A 23,753-nucleotide genomic window follows, 5' to 3' on the forward strand; every position below is an offset into this window, starting at 1 on the left:
TTCTTTTGAAATAATAAAACAACGGTCAATTTTTGCTTTTTTTCTCCCATCCTGAAATGGTAGGGGGGGAAGCTGATTCTGTGCTGCTTCTAGGTTTAACATCAATTAGCAACACCAATCTTAGTGAATCACTGCGATGAACTAAAATACAACTCTTTCTTTATCTCCAGACTGCATCGAACAGACATTCCTTTCCTATACCAGTGTGAAACTTCCAGATGATCTGTAACCCTCTGAGTTTATAGGATAGAAGACTACTAAAACCAGAAGACAAATTAGTGAAGATAATGGCTTCAGAAACGAATGACAGGATGGTTTATGCTCAAATACCAGTTCTGGTCATTCTAGTAAATATTTATAATTGCTGCCTTTTGTTTTAGCACATTTGTATATGTGCTTATTAAAAAGATAGTATTGAAGTAAGAACAAACCATCTGATAGTATAGATTAGGTACAGTCAGACTCAGTTAATCTGTGCTTGTTGTATCTGAAAGATTTAAGTGGTAACTTGTTTCACAGCGTGTATGTACCACTGACCTGTTGATCTGAAATTTAAGTAGAATGAAATGCATTAAAAGATTCAGATTAACCAGTTCAGACAGGTTTTTTATATGTTAGATTCATCTAATGATTATGTAGAACATTTTTAAGTTTACTAAAGCCCAGAATTCCTTGTTGTCAAAAACTTGCATTCACCAATATTTTATGAAATTCAAACCAGTATACTGGTTTGCTTAAAAATGATACTCTACTTCGAGTCCCCTGTAAATAACTGCATAATGACTGTTTGAAATGCTTCTTAGGAAATATGTCAAAATATATTTTGTAACAGCATATTCTCTAAGTTTTGTTTAACCTTAGAGCTATATACATATTTTTTGTTAATTGGCTATTAAGGGTATAGTTACTATTAGATGTAATTTTGGACATAAAGGTATTGAATTGTTTTGTCTTATCCTAACTTTCCTCACATTATTATTAACTGGTTTAGGCTTCAGCCTGAAAGTTGTTATTCATATGCATGGTCCCATCAAAAGATAGTTTGTTCATGGTAGCAGGGATGGACAGCCTTACATCTTTAGTCCTCGGTTATGCTGTTGGACCCTTGTAGGTGCACCTTTGTTCCTGAAACAAAAGTATTGCAAATGTATTCCTGGGTTATAACACTAGCTCTGTTTAAGAGGTCTTGAGTTCAGTATAAATCTAACATCCACCATGAGGTCTTCTCAAAAAAAAAAAATAAGTTCACATAACTATTTTACGATGCTTGTTTAGAATAAATAGTTTGCCATTTCCTAAGAGTAAACTAATTTAAATGTAAGGTGATTATGGAAATTATCTATGTAGGAAAAAAATAATCTTACTTTTAAGGCTCTGAAAATAGGAAATGTGTGTTGTACCTCTCCCGGTATTCATTTTAAGGTATACCATTACTTTCTTACAAATATCATCTCTTTAAGGGGTACTGTCTGCTGTTCATGCATGTGTGGTTTCCTTTAAAGTTTGTAAAACTTATGCTTCTCCTTAAGTAGGAGAATACATCTCTTGGTCCTTTGTACAACTGGAATCTCAGTTGCAAAAATACATTGGTTGTTGCTTGCACCTTCGAGGAAAAAAAAACAACCCACAAATACTTTCCTCCATATTTTTTTTTTAGAGTTCTGCCTTTTTGTTACTAACATTAAAAACAGTGAGGTTTATGTTGTTTTAAGCTAGTGCTGTATTCAGTTTTGTATCTATAATGAATGTTTAAAATATATATATGTAAACTGGTCACATTATTCATTTTCTTAATCTTTCAGAGATACTGAAAGTGACTAAATCTTTAGGGGCACCTCCACTTCCCAGCTTTTTATGGAAAGAATAAAATCAAGTATTATGTTCAATATCTAATTGGGATTTCCTTCTAAACTTATGCTTGTTTCTGTGTTCATTTGCATTCGTTGTCCATATGAAGAAGCAGATAATAAAACATTGCTTTGTTTTGCTAATTGTCTTATGCTTTTTGGGGTTTTTTGTACTTCACATTGGAAAATGCACACTGGAATACTTGTGCCAGCATGGAATTACAAATTACCTGGCAAAATAGGTACTAACCAATCCTCTCTACTCTGGTCCTTTTCATCTCATATTTTATGGCAACACTGTAAGGACACTTATTTTCATGAGTTAATACAACTGTACAAAGCATGCAATATTGATTCATTTTTTCTTTATGCACATCAACTCGTACTATTTTCCAACTATATCAATTTTCCCAAATTAAGTAGCAGTCTTCTGATGTAATTACTTCTGTTTGCTCCAGCGCATTTTACAGAAAGCTTGGGTTTGTTGTGGTTTTTTTCTGGACTACCTTACAAAAATTCTCATTTGGACAGAAAGAATATGTAGGGTTAAAAATGTACACGTTATCTAATCCGCTGTAGTTGATGCAGCAGTTTGGTAGCCTGAAATCTCATCAGCAGGAGGAAGGGAATTGGGACACTGTTTTCAAAGACTCTGCAATCTATTCCAGATGTGTCAAATGCTGCATATTTTCCTTGCTATTTCCTGTGAGCTTGGTTAAGAGCAGCTGGCTCTGTGGTTTAGAGACACCTGGCCAGCTTTGCTTTGTGTCTTAGTTGGAGGGGGGAGCTCCAGTATCACAGTGAAGTTGACTGTAAACAGATTTTGTATGAATGCAAATAAGGCTTTGAAGTGTGGGGTGAAAGCTAGGGGAGGGGAAGTGGGGAGAGAGAATACCATTTTATTCAGGCAACTGGCATGAACATGATTTCTTTAGTTTTGTCATCTACTTTTATTGATGTGGACACCACACTTGAATACAATTCAAGTAGCCTGCAACTCTATTAATGCATTTCAGAAATGATCCATCACTCACACTTCCACTCCCCTTACGTAGAGAAGGTTGTCTCTAAGCTTTCATTTTGCTGTCTCATCTAGAGTATGGACACGTGATTAGCATATGTACATAGCTACCCAGAAAGAGTAGAGTCCAGTGTATCGTTTGTCCTATGTATGTTGTTCTTTTCCACCATCCCAGGTTCCCTCTTCTTCATAGTTCTGAGGATGCCATCTCTATCTTATCAACTTAGCATATCCCTTCCACTTCCATGTCCCTTCTCCTCTCCCTGTGCACTTGCTATGCACACTGCAAGTTCAGGCAGAAGGCTGCCCTACTGCATGTTGGCTGCAGTTAATATCTTTTTTTTTTAATTATTTTTTATTATATGTTTTTTTAATTATTATTATTCTCTGTACTGATGAGAGGTTTTTTCATACATCCATGTTTTACAGGTAAGCCAACTTTTTAAAATCAATGACTTTAAGTCTGTGGTATATTTTCTGCTCGAGGAAACTTGTATGCAGTGAGGCTTAAAAGTATTGCAGACTGCATCAGCTTTCCGGCTATTGTTCTTTTGTGTGTAAAACAGAAAGGCCTATATTAAAAAAAGTTTTAAATGTTTTTGTTCTTTCATACTCAGGGATAGTTACAGTTATCTCCATGGTTTTATATCTGTTCTTGTGGTCTTCACTCTTAATTTTCCTTGTGGTCAAAGAAACACTGTATTTCTGGGGATATCCTTAGGTTAATACGAGAAGTTGCTCATTGATTTTTTTATTATACAAGGCTGTGCAGGTGCCCATCCTTCTTAATTTTCTAGGTTGGTGTAATCCCATGATTTCCAAATGCCCAGTTTCACGTGGAACAGAGTGCTGCTGCTATAATTTGTTTATTAGTAAAACAACTATAAAGCACACTTCACTTGGGTGTGTTCATTAATTCAATCTTGTAGTTAAATATAATTGCAGTAACATTGCTGGTCAGTCCACTTCTGCTGCTGCTGTACGTAGCCGGTGAGAGCTCACTCCTGGAGTCAGAAGTCTTTGGTGTATTTTTTCCTTTAGTGGTGACTGGGTCTTTGAGCAAAGTCCGTGGGTCTTACTAGTGGAGGCATTACTGGGAATAAAGCCAGTGCTAATTGTCATGTAATCAGTAGCATGAACACCTGCAGGACCATTGCTAAGCTTTTCTTTGAGTGTTTAACTGACTTATAATTAATTAATTAATTTGACACTTTGTCTTGGAACTTTCATAGAAAACCTATGTTTTCCCTGAGGAGTCAGAGTTTTGGGGTTTTGGTTATTTTGGTGGTGGTTTGTTTTTTGTTTTTGGTTTTTTTTTTTGTAGAAAATTCACAACACACAGTTCTGCTAGTGTTCGTCATAGTATGGACATATGTTAAATGCAAGAAGCACCGACAACATAATGCTGTGGTTAAAAAAACTTTTAAGTGTATGTATTCAGCAGACTTAATTGTGTCTGAATTCTGACTGAAAGCTACATGGTGTGCTGGACTTGGCAGGTTACATATGGCTCGACTTGGGTCTCTCCCTGGTTCCTCCTTCATAAAGATGGTGAGTGCTGCTGTGCAGTGCTCAAGGTATACCATGGGTTCAAGCTGAGATTGCTGCATATTAACCAGAGAGTCACTGTGAAGAGAGAAAGAGGAATGGGGAGGAGTGCTTGGACCTTTAACTCTGGGTTTGCAACAGCTGATGTAGCAGGTGTTTCTGGCAAGATGATGGGAGCACATCTGGGTGCAGTCCTCCACCCTCTTCCTCCCCAGCTGACCAGCTGCTTTGTGTACCTACATAGTCTGTGAAAAGGGCCCTTAGGTTTTCTTTTCTTCCTGGAGACAAACAGAATTGCAAACTCCCCTCTGCTTGGGCAGGGAGAAGGGTGTCCCAGCTGGCTGTCCAAGAAGGCACTTGGCCAGCTAGTTAGCCTAGCTGGCCCCATGGGAAATGCCCCTGCCTTGCCAGCAGGAATGCAGTTTGCAAGCGCTATCTTGGATCCTACAATCTGCGTGGCGTACACAGCCTTCTCAAGTCTTGTAATGCTGAGGTTTACGTTAACGAAGAAATCAGTGTTGTTGGCTTTGTATTTTGTCACAAATCTTGTGATGCTGGGCCACTTTCTTACCATTTCACATAGTGTGGTAGCTCCAGGAGGTTCAGTTTAGGGTAGAAAAAGGTATGTTGCCTCCCAGCATGTTTTCCAAAATCTCTTAGATGGATGCAATGCACTCATGAACATTTGCTCCTGATCTTGGGTGGACCTCTCTAGAACTACCTGGTACAAAGGAGTCACTAAGATTTATGACTGATTTCTAAAGAATTACCATTCTATTCATAAAATATACATCTTTTAAGAGAAACTGCTGCTTATTAGAACTATTGTCTGTTCAGCAACAGCAACAGCTGTAGGAGAAACAGCCCAGAACACTAATAGTACTTACTAATACTGTCTAATATAATACATATTTTAGTGAATGAAAAATTGCAAGTACTGTCTGTTAAATTTTTCATGTTGGAGTGTTTTCCTTTGGGTTTCGTGTTTTTTTTTGTTTTTTTTTTTACTTGCTTCTAACTTTGATTTTTACATTTAATTTGTATGTATGGAGTCTTCTTCCTTTGGGGGCTGTAGATGGCTAAAGGGTGAATGTTGCAGTCCTCAGAGGCTGTCAACGTTTTTTTCTAGAGAGTCATGCTTCTTTGAACTGTGAGCGTGAAAATTACTTAGAGGTGTTTCAAGAGCAATGAGTTATCAAGAATTTAAGAATCACACTGACAAAAAGGCATACCCAAGAAGTAAAACAAAGAAAAAGCTACCTCATCCCCCCCCCAAAAAAAAAAAAATTAAAAAAAAAATCAATCTTTTTGCTTTTTGACTTTCATCATGGCCAGTCAGGCAAAAGTAACTTTAGTTCTGCAAAGTCTTGCTTTGCAAGTCGTCAGTGTTAATAAAAACAGCAGAAGAAAGGGTCCTTCCAATTCTGCTCTGACGACTGAATTTGTGTTTAGAGTCTTCCCCCAGTTACCATACATATATATCATGATAATAAAATTCCTTACAAAGAAAATTCATGATTTTGTAAGTCAAGGAAGGTATCTGTCCTATGTTAATAACTAACTAAAAATGTTGTGCACTTACCATTTCCTGATAAATATCTTCAGTAAGGTGTCAGGAGTTTTCTTTTTACGTTCGTGTTTAGACTTTTCCATGGGGTGTTGTGAAGTGAGTACAGTCCTTAAGACTGGGTACGTATGTTAACTCTGACAAGTGTGATGCAAGATGTGTAATTCTTGCCTGCTTCAATTCTTTTGAAGATGTGTAATGCAGGAAGATCCTTCAGCTTTGGCAATTCTGTGGTATAAAAATGAATCACTTTAGAATATGGGAAGAGACATTGTTTTGAATTTGCTTTTTGCGTTCAAAAATGAAATAACTTTGCAAGGTCCTGCACCTGGGTCAGGGCAACCCCCAGTATCAACACAAACTGGGGGATGAAGGGATTGAGAGCAGTTCTGCAGAGAAGGGCTTGAGGGTACTGGTGGATGAAAAGCTGGATGTGAGCCATCATCAATGTGCACTTGTCCAGAAAGCCAGCTGAATCCTGGGCTGCATGAAAAGAAGCATGGCCAGCAGGTCAGGGGAGGTGATTGTCCTCTCTACTTGGCTCTCATGAGACCCCGCCTGGAGTGCTGCATCCAGCCTCAGGGTCCCCGGTGCAAGACAGACATGGACCCATTAGAGCAGGGCCAGAGGAGGGCCACAAACGTGATCAGAGGGCTAGAACACCTCTCCTGTGAAGGAAGGCTGAGGGAGTAGGGTTGTTCAGCCTGGAGAAGAAAAGGCTCTGGGGACATCATATAGCAGCCTGCCAGTACCTAAAAAGGGCCTACAAGAAAGCTGGAGAGGGACATTTTACAAGGGCATGTATTGATAGGACATGGGGTAATGACTTTAAACTAAAAGGGGGTAGATTTAGACTAGATAAAGGAAGAAATTTTTTATGATAGGAGTGGTGAAACACTGGAGCAGGTTACCCAGAGAGCTGGTCAGTGCCCCATTCCTGGAAATGTTCAAGGCCAGGTTGGACGTGGCTTTGAGCAACCTGATCTAGTTGAAGATGTCCCTGCTCACTACAGGGGGATTGGACTAGATGATCTTTGAAGGCCCCTTCCAACCCAAACTATTCTATGAACTTAGTAACTCCTACATGTGCTGCCAGTAAATGTCACAAAGCATTTTTTATGTATATTGTTATTTCCCCACAGCTTTTGTAAAGTCTTTCTCATCGTGATATTTGGGCTATACGAGTACTATATAGAGAATTTGATCTGTCTGTAGTCCATGCCTATAAAGTGACCTACTGTATTTTATATGCATACAGTATACATTTCTGTTATGATATAAAGAGAAAACGTGGTGTGTGGTTTGGATTTTTGTTTTGTTTGTTTTGTTTGTTTGTTTGGGGGTGGTGGTAGATTTTTTTGTGTTGCTTTGTGGGTTTTTTTAAATCTAGTGAGGTTTGCTTTCAATTTGCTTTGGAAATTTCAGCAGACCATTACTCTATCTCAGCCCTAAACCATAAATTGCAGTGACAATTGTGATTTTTGCATCTTTATTTCCTTGGAGCTTTTTCTATTCTGTTTTTTTTGAGGCCAGTGTTAATGTTTGTGCAGTGTTTAGCATAGTCCCACTCCCCATCTTTTTTAGAGCTTCTAATTATACAGCATCTGTGTTATAAAAGTGAATTAAACAGCTAGTGTGTGTGATTTAATCCAGATTTGGGGCTTGTGAAATGCATAAAATGCAATCCAGTAGTATTTGTGCTCCTAATTAGTACAGAATTGTTTTGCCCTTCAAATGAGAAATAGCATACGGTTAGCTCTCAGCTATCCAGAGGCAGCTTATCTGGATGATGAATCAGTGAATGCCATGGGCTGACACCTGCACTGGTCTTGTTTGGCTGCCAGCTCATCAGTTTAGTCATGGCAACTATACTGCTGTGAGCTTTGATTTAGGTTTGAGTTTGGAAAAGTTACCACAGCCACCAGGTCCTGAGCTAGTAAGTCCTTTGCAACTGTGCTAGTTGTGCAGAGCCGTCTTTGGTTTCCTAGGCTGTGTCTCTGGTATCTGGACTACTGGGAAATATCATGCAGAAATTTCAATACAGAGCCAGCTTGGGTCTGACATGGCTGGTCGTAACTCAGGCAAAACACATTTGGTCAGGCTCAAGCATGTGCCTTTTGGACCAGTCTGAGCGTCAGCATCATGCTCTTCAGCGCATTTTGAGTACCTGTATTAACTAGATCTTTTTTCATGATAGTGAGAAATGGCTATCAGGCTGATGTATGTAACATTTAAGTTCCTTTATGAACCCAGTTTTAGGTGCATTGTTTGGTTATACAACAGGTTGAAGCTGAGTTCCTGCTCTCAAGACTATTTCTATATTTAGCATAAACAAATATCTCCTTCCCTGAGTATCCCAACTCCTGAGTCCTATAGCTAGGTTAAAGGGTTGGATAGCCTCCTACCTGCTTTCCTTTGGACCAACAGTTTCCACACTCGCTGCAGAATCAGTTATTTGGGTTGGAGGGGACTGCAGGAGGTAATCTGGTGCGTGCTCCTGTTCAAAGCAGGGCCAGTGCAGAATTCAGACCACATTGCTTAAGACTTTGTCAGCTAGGTCTTGAAAACCCCAGAGCACAGGGATTCCCCACGTTCCCAGAGTGACTTGTCCCAGTGCTTCGTTATTCTCTTTCATCATCATCACTGGCCAAGTTTTGTTGAGGGATGTGCTCAGTGGCTCCTTCTTCGGCACCCTGGAGTTCCAGGGTCTCTCTTGACCGGTGAATCCTGACATGAGTGAGGGTGGATGTAACCTCGGTCTCTGGGTTACTGAGCAGCTGTCAAGTGACAAAGGGGAGAAAGCATTCTGAGATATTGTCCAGTCTCCAAAGAATTGCTCACATTTGCAACGCTGAAAAGGGAAGGTGGGTCTTCCGCTGTTTCCTGCCAGCTTGTGTAAGCATCTTAGTGTTCAGAGCACTGGGTGCCGTGAATTCTCTTAATCGTTCCTAAAATTGTCACTTTCCTGAAGTGGAAGCACCTGGGTATTTTCCTGTGATTCCTATTTCAAACTAACTATAAGTTTAACTATCTGGATCACTTGCAGCAGGACTCGTGTCATCTAATTTCATTTGCCTAAAAGTTTAGTCATCTAGTCTAAGCTAGTCACCAAGGATTACTCTGTAGTCAGATCAAGAGCTGCATCTGGAATGATGCTTTTTGCAACGCAATGCCTTATGTCCAAAATGGAGTCAACTGAATCAGCGCTGAAAAGTATTTGAACTGCAAACTGCTCTTTTCAGTACCTTTTAAAAAAACATGCCCTGCAGGTTCTTAAGAAAACAATAGCGTTTGGTCACACTGAAGCTTGCTGAAGAGTTCCTCATTTATAGGAAAATCGATTTTCTTTCTTTGAAATTCAGTTGAGGAATTTGCCTCAGCTTCCAGTGTTCCTGCCTTTTGGGGACATCTGTCCTGTGGCTCAGGATACCACAACTTCCAGTTGCCAGTTCCCTGGGTTCCTCCACGATCCTGTCTCATACTTGGCAACAGACTTCCGTCTGTTGGGTTTGAAATGGAATGGTTTGGGCTTTGTTAAATCCTGTTTTCTTACAGACTTTGTTTCTTAAGCAAATAAGAATCAGCTGTTTGCTCCCTTCTGATCCAAAAACTGAAGGGACATAATGAAGCAAGTATGCAGATGTCAAACTTTTTTCACAAAACATGCCATTGAGCTGTGGGACTCCTTTCCCCAGTATTTTGGTATTTGTTGTCATTAGAGTGGCTAAGTTCTTTACAAAGGCCAGAGAAACCAATTTCCTGGGCAGCCTGTTCCAGTGCTTGACAACCCTTTCAATGAAGAAATTTATTCTAATATCTAAGCTAAGTATTCCCTCTGTTGTGCTCCAGGCCCCTCACCAGCTTTGCTGTCCTTCTCTGGACACGCTCCAGCACCTCAGCGTGTCTTTCAGTGAGGGGCCCAAACCTGAACACAGTGTTTGAGGTGCGGCCTCACCAGTGCCCAGTGCAGGGGGACGATCACTGGCCCATCCCTGCTGGCCACACTGTTTCTGACACAAGCCAGATGCTGTTGGCCTTCTTGGCCACCTGACTTTGAACCTGTGAAAGCAAGAGCTTTACCTGTTCTGAGTCTTAGCAGCTTGGTATGAAGAGTAGCAAACCCGCTGCAGGGGGTACTGCTCGGCAGCTAGACAACACTTTCTAGATAGGGCCTGGGGATTTGCACTGTCATGGTTTAAACCAATTTTCAGAGACAGCCTTGGGGCTCTTAATACGCCACTAAACATCTCAGCTGCAGAAAGGGATCCTTGGCCCTCAGGCCAATGGTGCCGTGGTTTACGTCTGCACTACTGCAGTCCAGAAGTCCTGCAGCAGGCTGGCTGTATCCACACTGCATATACATGGCCTTGGCTGTTGTTGGACCCTAAGACAGAGTATTATTTTGATTTTTGTTTTAGTTCAAAGCACCTGATATGTGGCCTACACTGCAGCTTTTCAGACTGGTGCTTTTTTAGTATGAAGCAGATGGTCTGCAATATTTTTGAGTGCTCAGTGGTTCTAAGGCTGCTGAGAGCATGTTTGGAAGACTGAGACAGTAGCAGAGGAGAGTCAAACTTGGTGCAGTCTTAGCCACACTGCCTGTTATGAGCCTCCTCTGGAGTAAATCCCTGCCAGAACTGCATCCAGGTTCAGTCATGGGGAGAGTGCTTAGCTAGAGCAGTTCAAAATAGCAACAGAGAATGACCTAGCAGCTAACCAGTGCAGAAGATCAAGGCTCTGGTGCTTGCGTTCAATCTCTGACTCCTTCATTCAGCAATGTGGGCGTCATCTTAAAACCTATTTTCACGATGCCACAAATTTACTGAGCTGCAAGCTCAATCAGAGAAAACCTTGAAAGAAGTCTCTATACTGTTCAAGAAGTTGTGCAGATTCCCTCTCCAGCTCTGGGAAACTGGTTCAGTTGCTCCAAACTAGGCAGGATTTTCCTGTTAATTGGAAGGTTAAGCCTGAATGTTTTAGTCTGTTATATGAAATGAGAAGTGATCCAAAACATAGTGCAGTAAGATGGAGGACTTGAGCATTTAATTGTGGTCACTGGGCAAAATGAGGGTCTACCACCGCTTGAAAGCTCAAACCAGCCCTTGCCACCACTATGCCAAGTTAATATGCTATGACCATGTGACTTCCATGCAGGTAGCAGAAAGTGCACATTAGTATTTTATTTTCATCCTGTGCTATGTAGGAGTGCCTCTGCGCTCCAGACTCACTCTGCATCGTGTCTGCTGGCAGGCTCGTTTCCATACAAAAGAAGGGATTTGCAATGAGCTTTGAAAACATCCCCAGGTCCAAACAGCTATGAAAAGGTGTCTTACCAAGTATGCTCGCTCTCTCCAGCCAGAGACACCACATTTCAGAGAGTTGCACAAGCTGTAAGGCTTCAAATCCTGCCAATGTTAGCATGTAATTTTTGCTTTGCATTTGTAAGTGGTCCCCATGCTTTCAAAGAGATGGGGGGTTAAGAAGAGGAGGCCTCTCTTTGTAGGACTGGGGTTTAGCCTGATTTTTAAAAATCTCAATTAGTGTTTTTGATTAAAGAAAAAAATGCAGGTTTCTATAAAGAGGTACAGAGTAGATTGCAGATCTGTTGATGCAAGGATAAATGTTAACTGGGCTTTCTCTGAGTGGCTGGGTGGGTGTCTGGAAGGTAGTGCTTCACCTGGGCTTCGTGTTCATGCCCCGTAGTTGTGCTCACCCAGAAGGCTCAATAAATAACTTTTTTCTTTACTATTGTTCTACCAAGAGGAGGCTTCCTGAATTCAGCTGTATAAACTTTTAATGAGTGACCTACTTGCAAGGCTCCTTTCCACATCAGCAAACAGCGTGGGTGGGAGGGAGCTCCTTGTGCTCTCTGCACCACGGCCACCCTCTCCTCCCCATCCCCTCTCAGTGGGTCCCAACCAGGGCAGCAAGAACTTGACCTGAACTCACCAGCCATGAACTACAGAGGCTGGACACGGCGTTTCTGCACCTTACTGTATCAGCACGCAAAACCGTTGGGACCTTGTGGTGAAACTGGTGGTGTATACCATCTGCCCCAGCCAATGAGAGGCTTCTCAGCATAAAGTGAACAGCTCTCGGTAATGATGAGGCCTGCATTATTGTTGACATAGTGATAAAATAATGTTTGCAATGTATAGTGTCCTTTCTTTCACTGCTTTTGAAAAGTGTAGTGCGTTCGAGCACCAAAAAAGCCATGGATTTGGATCTCTTGTGCCATGCTTTACAGGTAGAGATCCCAGCGTCTGTCTGCATGGGGCATAACAGTGCTCACTCTTGCTTTCTCCTCCTCTGCCTGCTGCTCTGAGGGTTGGGGTTTTTTTCTCCAAACATAGGAAACTTTACATTCATTTCTCCATACAAAGTAAAGACACTTTCTTGAAATAATATTTATTGTATGTTGATACTCTCTAGGCTTAATGTATTCCTGAAAAGGGGATTAGAACAAGAACGGGGGGGGGAAGCTGCAAACCTGAATCCAAATAATTAACAGAAATGATTGGAAAAGATAAAGATGCAATTTTACATGTTCTTTGAAACCCAGATGACTTCATACTATGCAAGACAATATGGAAAAAAAACTTTCTAATGAATATTCCAGTTCATCATATGAAATTCCAGTAAATACTCAAAAACAGAATTATTGCTCAAGGTCATGCAGTTAGGTGTTTTTGTATGAAAATATTCCTGAGGTAACTTCTATGGACAACTCAGATCAGAATTTGTCCCACAGACAGCTAAGACTTTTTAAGGAAAATATCATCAGTGGACTTTAATTACTTATCTTTTGCTTTGACAGGAAAGAGTTCATGGGCTGTACTGATGACAGCTTAGTCCTCCGTCTCTGACAGACTTGAAAGATACTCTTACTGCTACAGGGAAGATGAAATGTGTACATTACATATGTTGTAAAGAGACAGGATATATAAAAAGAAGAGTAAACAAACATCAATTAACATCTGGTTTCACCTGAGGCAGATGTGGGTTTCACATCTTGGACTTTGTTCCATTTTAGCAGTCACATACAGGCTTTGTGAGAGACCAGATGCATGTGTTGATTACAAGCAGAATCCATCTTTCATGTCTATGGTACCTAGAAATGCATAGCTTAATGCTATGTGCAGGGGGAAGGACAAAAACATCCACGTCTGTCTGGAAGGTGTATTCAGAGAGCGAAAGAAAAATGCCCATTTCTGCAGTGTCGCCCCCTGTTCCAGTGGTTTTCCAATGAGCTGCTCTGTAGGCCCATTTGCAGCTCTGTAAAAAATTGTCATTACAATTTGCTTCCCAATATTACACCCTGCTACTTCTCTGCAGTAACTAGTAATAATAGGTGCAAGAGTAGCATGCATTTGAACGAGTGGCCTTGAAATGCCAAATTATGGTTGCAGTGCAGTTCAAGGTTTGTGTAAACATCTTCATCCTGAAACTTGATGTCAAACGTTGGTTAATTCAGCCTGTTGCAAAGAGCCTGATAATTCATTTGTGTGCATCTCAAAACCACTGTGTAGTTTGGCATGGGAAGGGAATAGCAGCGAACTGGTGGGTCAGAAGTGAGGTCAGCTGGCAAAATGGTGAGGAAGCTTGCACAATACCTGCCTGCCATCGGTTTTGCTCTAGCTGGTGCTAATGTCTCTTGCTGTCAGGAGCTCTGAAGTCACCCACAAATCAAACAAAGTTAAAGCAACACACCGTGTGTTGCAGATGCATGTATAACACAGTAAACATGAATCAATTTCATTAGTGGAATGTGTTTTATCAATGGAAATGGGAGCCTGGATTTAGAAAAAGGAGGTTGATGGGAGATGGGGATTTTTTGGGGGTTGGGGGAAGAGGAGTTTCTTCTGTGCAGTGAGATTCATTCCTCTGGAAGGTCCCTACCAGGTGTTTTGGTGAAGTCCTGTGGAGGAATGTGCAGTAATAAAAAATGGAGATTCAGTGAACAAACCAGGAGGCAAGGATAGATTTATGACCTTAGCGACTCAAGCCAGTCTCCATATGTTGTTAACATTAGATGGCGAGAGAAATTAACTGTATCATGGGCTATTGCACAGCCTGTATTTTGAGCCTCTCCTGTTTAAAAACAGCTTAAAACAAATGGAAAAGATAAAATGAGAATTTTCCTCAAGTGAGAACAGATGGCAAAGTTTTCAGGCTCTGGAAGGCTGAAGGAGATGTCTCCGTGGCCAGGAGGAGGTGAGATGAGGAGTTCTCCTGAGGGTTCCGTGTCACCTCTTTCTGCAACAGGAAAGTCAAAATCCTTCAACAACGGGCTTCTTGTCACAATAACTTACCTTTTGTAGCTAGCCACCCTCCCTTTGCTTTAGTATGGTGCGAAGCTGAAAATATTGTGGACATAAAGTTACTTGACAGACATGGTCATTACTCCTCATGACACTTGGTTCATTAAGCTGCATTCTCTAATTCCTCCTTTGGCAGGGCTCGGGGGGCTATAATGCAGTACCATCAAGCATCTTGGTCTTCTTCCTTTCTTATATATCAGGAAATGTGGGAGTTTATTATTGATTTTTGTGGCATCTAAGTCGCTCTCAGGTGGTCTGTCTGCCCAGCTGGCACCTCTGGCTCTTCCTGAGCTGCAGTGCCGGCAAGCCAAGGAGCCATACCAGGCATTGGTGGGACCTGGAAATACCCTGCCACCAGTGTCCAGAGCCTCCATATAAAGCAGGGAGGATGCTTTTAAAACAATTATTTCAGGAACTGTGCAGTTTGGCCCTATGTTTAATTAATTTAGTAAAGCTGTAGGCTGGCTCAAGTTCCTTAAAAGCCTTAGTTGCAGTTATTTTCTTTTAAGATGTGGGCCTTTTTACAGCTCTGAAGCAAACAAACAAGCTCCACTTCCCATTTTGTCACTAGAGCACCTGCCTGGAGAGGCTTCAATTCTCATTTGACGTGCAGGAGGTTTTTTAACTTTTGTCCATTTGAACATGACAATTGCCCCCCACAAAACAGTGCTCCCAGGTAACAAGGTGTATAGGGGCTATTTTCACAGTCCCTGATGATGAGTTTTTTTCCCCAATAAAAAATTATTTGGTCACTGAAATAACATGATCATTACTGAATTATTCACTGGTTTGCTTTACCTGCCAGTAGAGTGCCCTAACTGATAGGCCTTAAAGTTATTTCCCTCTGTCTTTGTTCAATGTATATTTAAGTAATTACTTCATACAAAGGGGTGGAACAGCTCCAGAAGGGGAGCTTGGCAGAGCAGGGCTGCTTTGTCAGGGCGGGCACGATCCTCTCCCAAGAGATGACTGCTGAGATTTTCACATCCCAGTAGAGAAAAGACAGAGGTTGAACGAGTATCTCCCAAATTCTACATGTGGGCTGTTGAATAAAAGCACTACCGCCTTCATTTTGCAAATGATGCTGAAGCACAGCCATTTGAACTTTTTGTTTGCCCTGAAACAAATTGATTTGGTTTGGTTTAATGTCAGTGAGGCCACCTCTCTTCAAGTCTCGTTTTGCTTTGGAAAAATATGCCTTTTAATTTTTTCAGTGGTGTACTTCCAAAGCTTAAGTAAAATGAAAAAAGAAACCCAAAGAATGTATCGACACATCTATAGCTAGCTGGGCCTTGCAGAGAAGAGGCAGAGAGGGAAATGCAGCTGCAGGTTGATCCCTGCAGGGCAAGGAGATAGCTTTTCATTTTCTGTCTGCTGCAAGATGATGAATTTCATTGCATCTGGAAAATAGTCATGGCTATAGGATCACAGTTCAGCTATGACCTTCTGGGTGGTTCATATCGCTGTGGAGGCTGGGGGTTTGGTTGGGTTGGTAATCACCTGTTGCACCACCTTATGCTCAGTAAACATTTTGAAAGCCAACTGCAGCTCCAACTGCCAGAGACTTTATTTTTTCAGTGTAATCTGAGATCTGCAGCGTGTTTTGCAGAAGGGCCAAACTGTGGGCACTCTTGAAATATACAGCAGAGGCTGCCGTTGCTCGTGCCTGTATTTCTAATTGCTGACAAACCTGGTAGCAACCAAATCACTGTATAGCCGCCGCAAATGAGAACTGCTGAAATACTAGGCCAGCCAAACACCATGATATGACTACAAATAAACTGCAATGTCTGGATGGATCTTGGGTGAATTATCTGTCTAATCAAAACTTGTAAAGTGTATGCAACAGTACAGAATCTGAATTTCTCAGCAACAAGCAATCAAATAATTCAACAGTTGGCCAGGAAGTTAATTGTTTACACTAAAACAGCTTTCTTTCAAGACCTTGGGTGTGGATGAAGCATAATATTTATTTAAAGATGGAGATAAAAATTTACCATGCACACATAATCTTGTGTGTACATCTCTGATGTAAATACCTTCTTATCCCTAATGCCTCTGACTGCTGTAATTCTGTATTGCACTATTTATACAACCAGGAAGATATGAATTAAAAAGGAAATCCTGTACATCTTTTATATTGGGGCACACAAAAGCACCCAAAGCAGGGAATCAGAGCCTTTGTTTTCATACGGATTTTGTGGTTTTTAGCAAACAAAATGGCTTCTAAGCACATATATTTTCCTCTCAGCACATAGTTTCTAACAGTTACCATGTAGGTTGTGTCTAGAGAAGATCAGTCTGGTTTTTTTCTCCTGTCTTTGGGCTAACAGTATAGTAGAGGGTCACAGGTTTGGCACTGCCTCCTCTGCCTTCTTTGACAGCAGGCATGGGCTCCGTGCTGCAGCAGCCCTGGGAGCAGCTGATGGCACAGTGGTTGCTGCCATGAGGAGATGCTTAGCAGGCCGGTCCCAACATGGCACACGTCTCCCTTACCAAGGATTTTAAACTTGTTGACTGGGAAAACCCTACTTGCCAGAACACGATCTTTTCACACACAGTGAGAACAATCTCCTATTGTCTCTGGGGATAAAATGGTGCCAATAAAAGATAAAACCCCCATGCCAATATGGTGATACATAACTACGTTAACTGCTTCACCACTATATTTAACTGTGAGGTAAAAGCCTCTGAGAGAGGTGGAGTTTTTTGATCTCGCATATCCAAATAAGTGGAATGTAGCAATTACATTGAAAAAAAAAACAACCAAACAACACCCAAATGTTACATTCACAGCTATTACTGGTATTTTTTGTTTGTTCATATGCCCTGGCTGAGCATCTGTATGGCAGGGCAGAAGCAAAGGTTGAAGTGTCTCCCGCTGCCTTCCAGCTTTGTGGGGCTGCTGTCACAAGTGAAGCATTCATATTTTAATTCTCTGTAGATGGAAAGAAGATGCTCTGACCCACTTCAGTTTTTCATGGGAATGCACCATTTCTTGTGCCTCCTGTCATGATGGTTCCTCTCCTCCTGCAGAAATAGAGGCTGCCTCAGTTTCCCCTCACTAGGGCAGCCAAGCTCTGTGTGAGCAACGGCTGTTTGGTGTAGCCAGCCATTTTCAGGGAACGGAAGGAGACTGGGCATGGGCCTTACCTAAGACATGCATTAGCTAGAAAATTGTGGAAGCTGGATCTGGTATTTCTGATCCACACAGACACCCTCCAGCTTAATGTCCTGACGATAAGCCTGTAGGGTTGGGTCTCCTCTGTCCCTGACTCCTCTTTCTCCTCTGACTCACACTCTTGGTGGCCTGTGCCCATCAGGTGAGGCATCAGGCCCTGGTGGTGGGGCTGTCCAGTGGTGAGGTATTTCTCTGTACCATGGGCCCTCTAGGCAGACTTGTAGATGAAGCCTGAAACATCTTTTCCAGAGACATCATCCATGTAGGGCACCAGAGCAATTCCCAGAAGGGATCCTGGATGCAGCAAGCACCTATTTGAAGAGGAAGAGTGTTTAGCAACATCCCAGACCTGTTATATTCAGTAGTGTAGATAAGGTCTGCAGGACATGAAGCAGGAGCTTGCAGAGCCTGTGTGGAAGGTGGCCTCTTCCTGGAGAGGAGTGTGCTCAAGACAAGGGGCTCTTCCCAGGCTCACCAGGGAGGTACTGGGGGACTGTAGGGCCCTCAGACTTTCTGCTGCGGGCCAGTATAGGCTTTCAGGATCTTTTGGCTACTTGGATGTAGGTAACCACAAGGAGAATTTAGTGGTCTGAATCTTGCTCTGTGCTTTTGCCTGATTTTCCCTAGATAAAGTGGTGATTGTGCTGACAGTTTTGAAACAAATCTGTTGCTTTTCCTTTGATCTCCCATTGCTCTTCCTGTCCTGCTCAAGCCCATTTTGTAAGTTAGCTAAGGGAGTGATGGTATTTTTCATGCTGATAGTACTGGCATTGCCTTTGAATGGTCCTCAGATGCTTGCTGAAGGGTGCTTTACCTTGAACCATTTCAGCCTTTCCTTCTCTTTTTGTTCCTCCCTCCCCTGCTCCAGCTTCTCTTCACTAAGCTCAATCAATCTTTCTCCCAAAGATCAAGTAGAGAGGCAGTTTATAGTATATATTGTGTGTATGTACAACACACATGTGCATGCACAAATAAGGTGTATGTATATGCACAGACTACAAGTTTATATATGTATATGCATATATAGAGTATTGCAGAATACCTCCAAATGCAGCATAGCCTCTAGATGCTACTGTGTTACAAGCAACCAGCCCCTCTTTCAAAATGTCTTTTTTTAAGTTTGGATGTGCTCATTGTGGAGAGCTGGCCCCATTATGGGACTTGCCCTTTTCCATTGATTACATGGCACCAAAATGTAGAATTGAATGCAAGTCTAGGTTCATGCTGAGAAAACCCTGCTAACCTCAGGGAGAAGGAATTAGTCGGTTTTGGAATTTTAATTTGGTCCCAACTGTATTTCAGCTTTCTTTCAAAAATCTGAAAAGCATAACAGTCAGGAAAACCATGCTACATAAATCCACATCTCTGAGTTAAAATGTTTGTTTGGAATAAATAAATGGAAGTGCAAACCACTGCAAACAATCTGGTTGTAGACTGTTGTCAAAATTATATACACACATGTATACATTTTCATTTCCTTCCTCCCAAAGATAAATTATCCTTTAAGCTTCTCCTGTGGAACACATGTGTCTCTGGAATTTCAGGAGACTAAAATGTGTGGAAATGCAACATGTGAAATCAGAATTACATCTGGTTACGTACTTTTTGACTCCAGTATGGCTCAGTCTCTTGCTTCCCAACAATGTTTAGATTAAGGCCTCCAAGATGAAAATTGATTCTCTTTGTGTCTCTGAATTTGCAGCCATGAGAATTAAAAAAAAAAAAAAAAAAAAAAAGGGTGTGTGTGTGTGGGGGGCGCTGTGCAGCAAGAAAGAGAGACTTTTTCTGGTGTAATCTTTTCCTGTATTGCTCTACATCTTTTCTAATTGGTAAAATCGGCTGTTATGACAGAGACAGCATCATAAATAATAAGCAGCAAGCTGTCCAACTAAGAGCTTCTTTCTCACGCTATTTCCTGCAGAGTCAGATTGTATGGATGCCTGCAAATATCTAAACTTGGGGCAGTATTTGAACATCCCTATTACCTTTCTGGGCTTTAGATCCAGCTCTTTGATTTGTTCTCTTGAACTCCTTAAAGCTCCTTCTCTGCCAGTTTGGTTGATGTGTAGGAGTCTGTGATGAATACGCTCATTATCTAATACAAAGTGGCATAAAACACTCATGCCATGAACTCCGCCACACAGCTATACCCTGCTGCAATTCTGCAATTCTCTGATTCATGCTGTACGAGATTAATAGCATTTATGTTATTCATATATCTTGGTTGACCTTGATCTGTTAGAAACTCCCTCCTTTTTATCTCTGTCCCATACTGGGGAGGTTTTGTCCCACATTAACAATGGAACTTTTGTACTTCAAAGCACATTCCCCCCACGCCCAACATCCTGAGTTTTAATTTTCCTTACATATATAATATCTGTTCCCTTCTCTTTCCCTCTCATATTCTTACCTATGTTTAATGGACTGATACTATCTCAGGAGCTGTAAGCTTTCATTTTATTTTTTTTAAAAATCATCTCAAGTTAACCCTTTGGAAGCTAATTGCAGAAAAATATTTCAATTCTACTGGAAGAAATGAAAAAAGGCTCTAAGAATAAACAGTATTTGTAGCTTTTCACTGTGGCGTTTGTAGGGCAAATAATGTCATTTCAGCTGGGGCAATACATAAGAAGACGTGTGTGTGCAAGGAGAAAGATGGTACAGGAGTTCGAATAAGGGAAAAAGGGGGTCACATAGCTATTGATGTGACTTTTCAGGAAGCTACAGTTCCTGAGTTTCTCTTTGGGCACATTACAAAATGGGTACGTTCCTGCCTCTTTTGTTACTTCTGTTCTTGGAGGGAAGAATTGCTCTCTGCAGCCCCTCACTTCTGCTCCCTGCTGCAGCACACTACTTCCCACTCATGGTGATGTGAGATACCCTTCATCTGTGAGAAAATTTGGGTTGTGTAAGAAAACGCATCCCAGCGAGTCTGCCTTTGCTGGTTGCAGCCTCCCACTACTGGTGATGCACCGGGAGATTGAGAAGTGAGCAGGAGCTGGGGCTGAGGCTCAGAAGAGCCATCCCCTGCAGATAAGAAGCCATCCTTCCCTGGTCCCTGGCACAGCAGCGGTGCCTTGGGGGAAGTTTGCTGCCATGCTGGTGGTGAAGGAGCTGTGGATGAGCCCAGAAGCTCTTGCCTTCTTGCCTTGGCTGTGTGGAGCACGAACTAGCTGCCTGCTCTGGGCAGGACGTGCCTGGGAGGAAATAGAGGAACAAGAGCAGAGCTGGGCAGGGGCTGCCGTCAGTGCAGTGGGGCAAGGAAGTGCAGAGGAGCACAGAAACGGATGCAGAGGGAAGGCAAGAGAAGGGAAAGACCAAAAATGGGAGGTGGTGACACGCCTGAGCATGAGTCTAGTGAAAGTAGGAAAATAGCCCTTACATACGGTGCAAGGGTAGACTCTACCTGTAGTTCTGGGGGCAGCCTCAACCTTGAGGAGTCACAGCTCTGCTGTGGACTGAACGTCCTACATCCTTACTGTACTTACTGGCCATCTTCCACCATAGCTGCAAGCAGGATCTAGCTCTGTCAGCATCCCAGTCTGTCGCAATTGCTGTGACAGCGCAACAGGTAAGCTGGGAGCTCCAGCTACTGCCTCCCTCCCTTCTCCTCAGCACATGCCAATATTGAAAGCTTTCAAAACAGGTATATGCCTAAGTCCAAAAATTACAACTGGCAAGGACCATGTGGTTCTTAGGGTTATAACAGCTTTCCAGTCTATTTATTTATTTACATCTCCCTCTGACTTGTGATTGGTGGCTTGTTAATTTTTATTTTCCCATCAGCTTTCTGAAAGGCTGGATTAGAAGGATCTGGAAATATGTATGAACCAAGAGCTGTGGGGAGAGGCAATGTCTTTTATTAGACACACTGATGCCGCTGAAAAAACCAGACAACTTCCAGTTGTAGTGGCTCATCTTTAGGTTGTGAAATCTTGTCTTTATTTTTTTCCCCAGTGATACTGGCTAGAACTATTTAAAAGACAGGCTGACTCCTTCCAGATTCTTCCTTGCTTATGTCCCTAGACCATCATCACTCCAGCAGTGCTTATCAGCGGATATTTGTGGCCGGAGCTGTGCTGCTCGGAGCAGTTCCTCCCTCTGACTCCCTCCCTCCCCAAGCTGTCATCTCGTTGTCGTGCGGCCCCTGTGCTGAGCAGCGGCAGCCCAAGGAGCAGGGGGATGCCTGGCTCCACTCCACATCCCTCATGCTGCACCAGCCTGCAGCTCTGTTTGTAGGGACTTTGCCGAAAGGGAAATAAAACAATTGCGCTTCACGCAGAGTAAAAAAAGCAGATCCTAACAACCTTTCTTTGCAATGTACAGTGAGTTCTGCATATTTTTTCTGGCTGTTTTATGGGGTTTTTACAGTACATGAATTACCATGGATCAGAGCTTTTAAAGCAGACAGTGCTTTAAAATTCTTATGAGTTTTCCTTGTGTTCATGCCGTTGTTGCCCCCCAAGTCTGAAGCACATTAAGATCCATCTCTGTTATAATCCATTGAATTAGCTAAGGGAGAAAAAAAAAAGAGACCAAGATAATTTTTTCTTATCTCTGCTTTAATCCTGGAAAGAAAAATCTGACACTTTATAAAAGAATTCCTAAGTGATAACAACCTTATCGGTATTAGTCCCACGGTTTAACTGTGCTGTGCCTGCGTTAAAGGAAAGCTCTGTTGACTCTGGCTTTGCAACAGAGCATATACTACTTTCATGGGATTAGAAGCCCATATACTTTGGCCTTGTGAAATTGTTTTGCTTTCTTGGCATGTTCGAACTTCTTGAGGAAGTGAAGGACTTCCTCTATGAAGGGCCATGCTTACTTCATTTCTTTGTGCTCCAAGTACTGAGACAGCAAGTTCCTTGGGAGATCTGTTCTTTGTTCACTTTGGGTTTATTTATGACATGCATCTGCCTGCCTTTTCCTCTCTGCATTCAATACTAAGAACAAAAAAAATAAAAAAAAGAAAAAAAGAACAAAAGAAAGAAAATCTAGGTATTTCTATAAAACCATATCCTCTAATCTTTATTCAGGGATAGACTGACAGTATAAGGCACAGTTTCACACTAAATGAAATTGCAGGGTGCAATGCCAGAAAGTGTCTGAACATCAGCAGGGAAAATATCCTACCTACCACCATCATCCTGGATTTTGAAGGAGCCCTGCTTAGGTTTTTTTTGGTGTTTGGGTTTTTTTGTTTGTTTGTTTGTTTGTTTTAAATTATAAAAAGCAAGCCAACCACCAGGATGGCCAAACTTTTTCTAACCTTAGGGCCTCCAGCAGGTCACACCTAATTAATAGGTTTGTCTTCTGGCTTTGCAAGCCTGAGGTTTTGTCTAAGGTTTTCATGTAACTCCATGTGATTAATTCCTTGTTTCCATGTAGGTCATGCGAATCTCCACCAGTGCTACAGCACTCAGGTACTTCTTGCAAAGCTGTGCAAAAAAATTCCTTAAACAGGATAGGGTCCCAACACACTTCGGGTAGGATGGGGCTGGATTATTGCTGTCCTAAAGCACCACAGAGGACATTGATTGAAAAGTGGTAAAAGCCTTCTTATCCTGTCCTCTGAAAAGTCTGCACTTGAAAACCACAAATTTTTGGCAGGAAGCAGGCATGTAAAAATGCAATTTGTGATCCCAGAGTTGATTGCTAAGGTTAAGGTCTCTCTAGCTTCAAGTTAAACATCCTTTAAGGTTCCCTAGCAGTCAGGGATGATGGATTCATCCCACTGAAGAGGAATGGTCTGAAACAGGGATTCTTCTCTCTCTCTCTCTCTCTCTCTCTCTCCAGGGATTAACTTCTCTCACTTCATTCAGGGCTAATCCAAGCAGTATGCTTAGGCTAGCTGACTACATGTTAGATACTTAAGTCTAGACAAGTTAAATCCTACCACGAGCAAACAAAGGTAGTTCCGACCTGAAAGTCAAGTTACCCGGGAAATGATCACGTTAATACAGAGACACTTGCAACAGCTCCTCAAAACATCCCACAGCACAAAGCCACACATAGGACTTCTTTAAGAGCTGGATGGTGCTTTAGTACATGTGACAGTTTGTACTTACTAAAGCTATTGGCTGGTTCATAGCATAACAGAAGAAGATGCAATGGAAGGGGTGTGTGTGATGATAGCATTTCAATTAAACCTCCAAAAGGAGGAGATTCATCTATCCTATTTTAGAAACCAGGACATTTACTAAATGTCCATAGGAATGTTATACTGAAGTGGAGAAGATTTTGGCAAAAAGCCTTTCTGACATAAGGG

General features: G+C 41.9%; 1 protein-coding gene and 1 long non-coding RNA gene across 3 annotated transcripts in view; one reads left to right on the forward strand and one right to left on the reverse strand.

Moving 5' to 3' along the window:
* Nucleotides 1–1,991, forward strand: part of NDFIP2 (Nedd4 family interacting protein 2) — a 47,434-nt gene extending 45,443 nt beyond the window's left edge. For both annotated transcript variants that reach the window (XM_080374602.1, XM_080374603.1), the window contains one exon: nucleotides 171–1,991. The gene's annotated coding sequence lies outside the window, so the exon portion shown is untranslated. The remainder of the gene's footprint in view (nucleotides 1–170) is intronic.
* LOC308058604 overlaps nucleotides 156–23,753 on the reverse strand; it is a 33,341-nt gene continuing 9,743 nt past the window's right edge. The window contains exon 2 of the long non-coding RNA XR_013925909.1: nucleotides 156–21,997. This is a non-coding gene — a long non-coding RNA (uncharacterized lncRNA). The remainder of the gene's footprint in view (nucleotides 21,998–23,753) is intronic.

The sequence above is a fragment of the Falco punctatus genome (assembly GCF_963210335.1).
Source record: "Falco punctatus genome assembly, chromosome: 2".
Lineage (NCBI taxonomy): Eukaryota > Metazoa > Chordata > Aves > Falconiformes > Falconidae > Falco > Falco punctatus.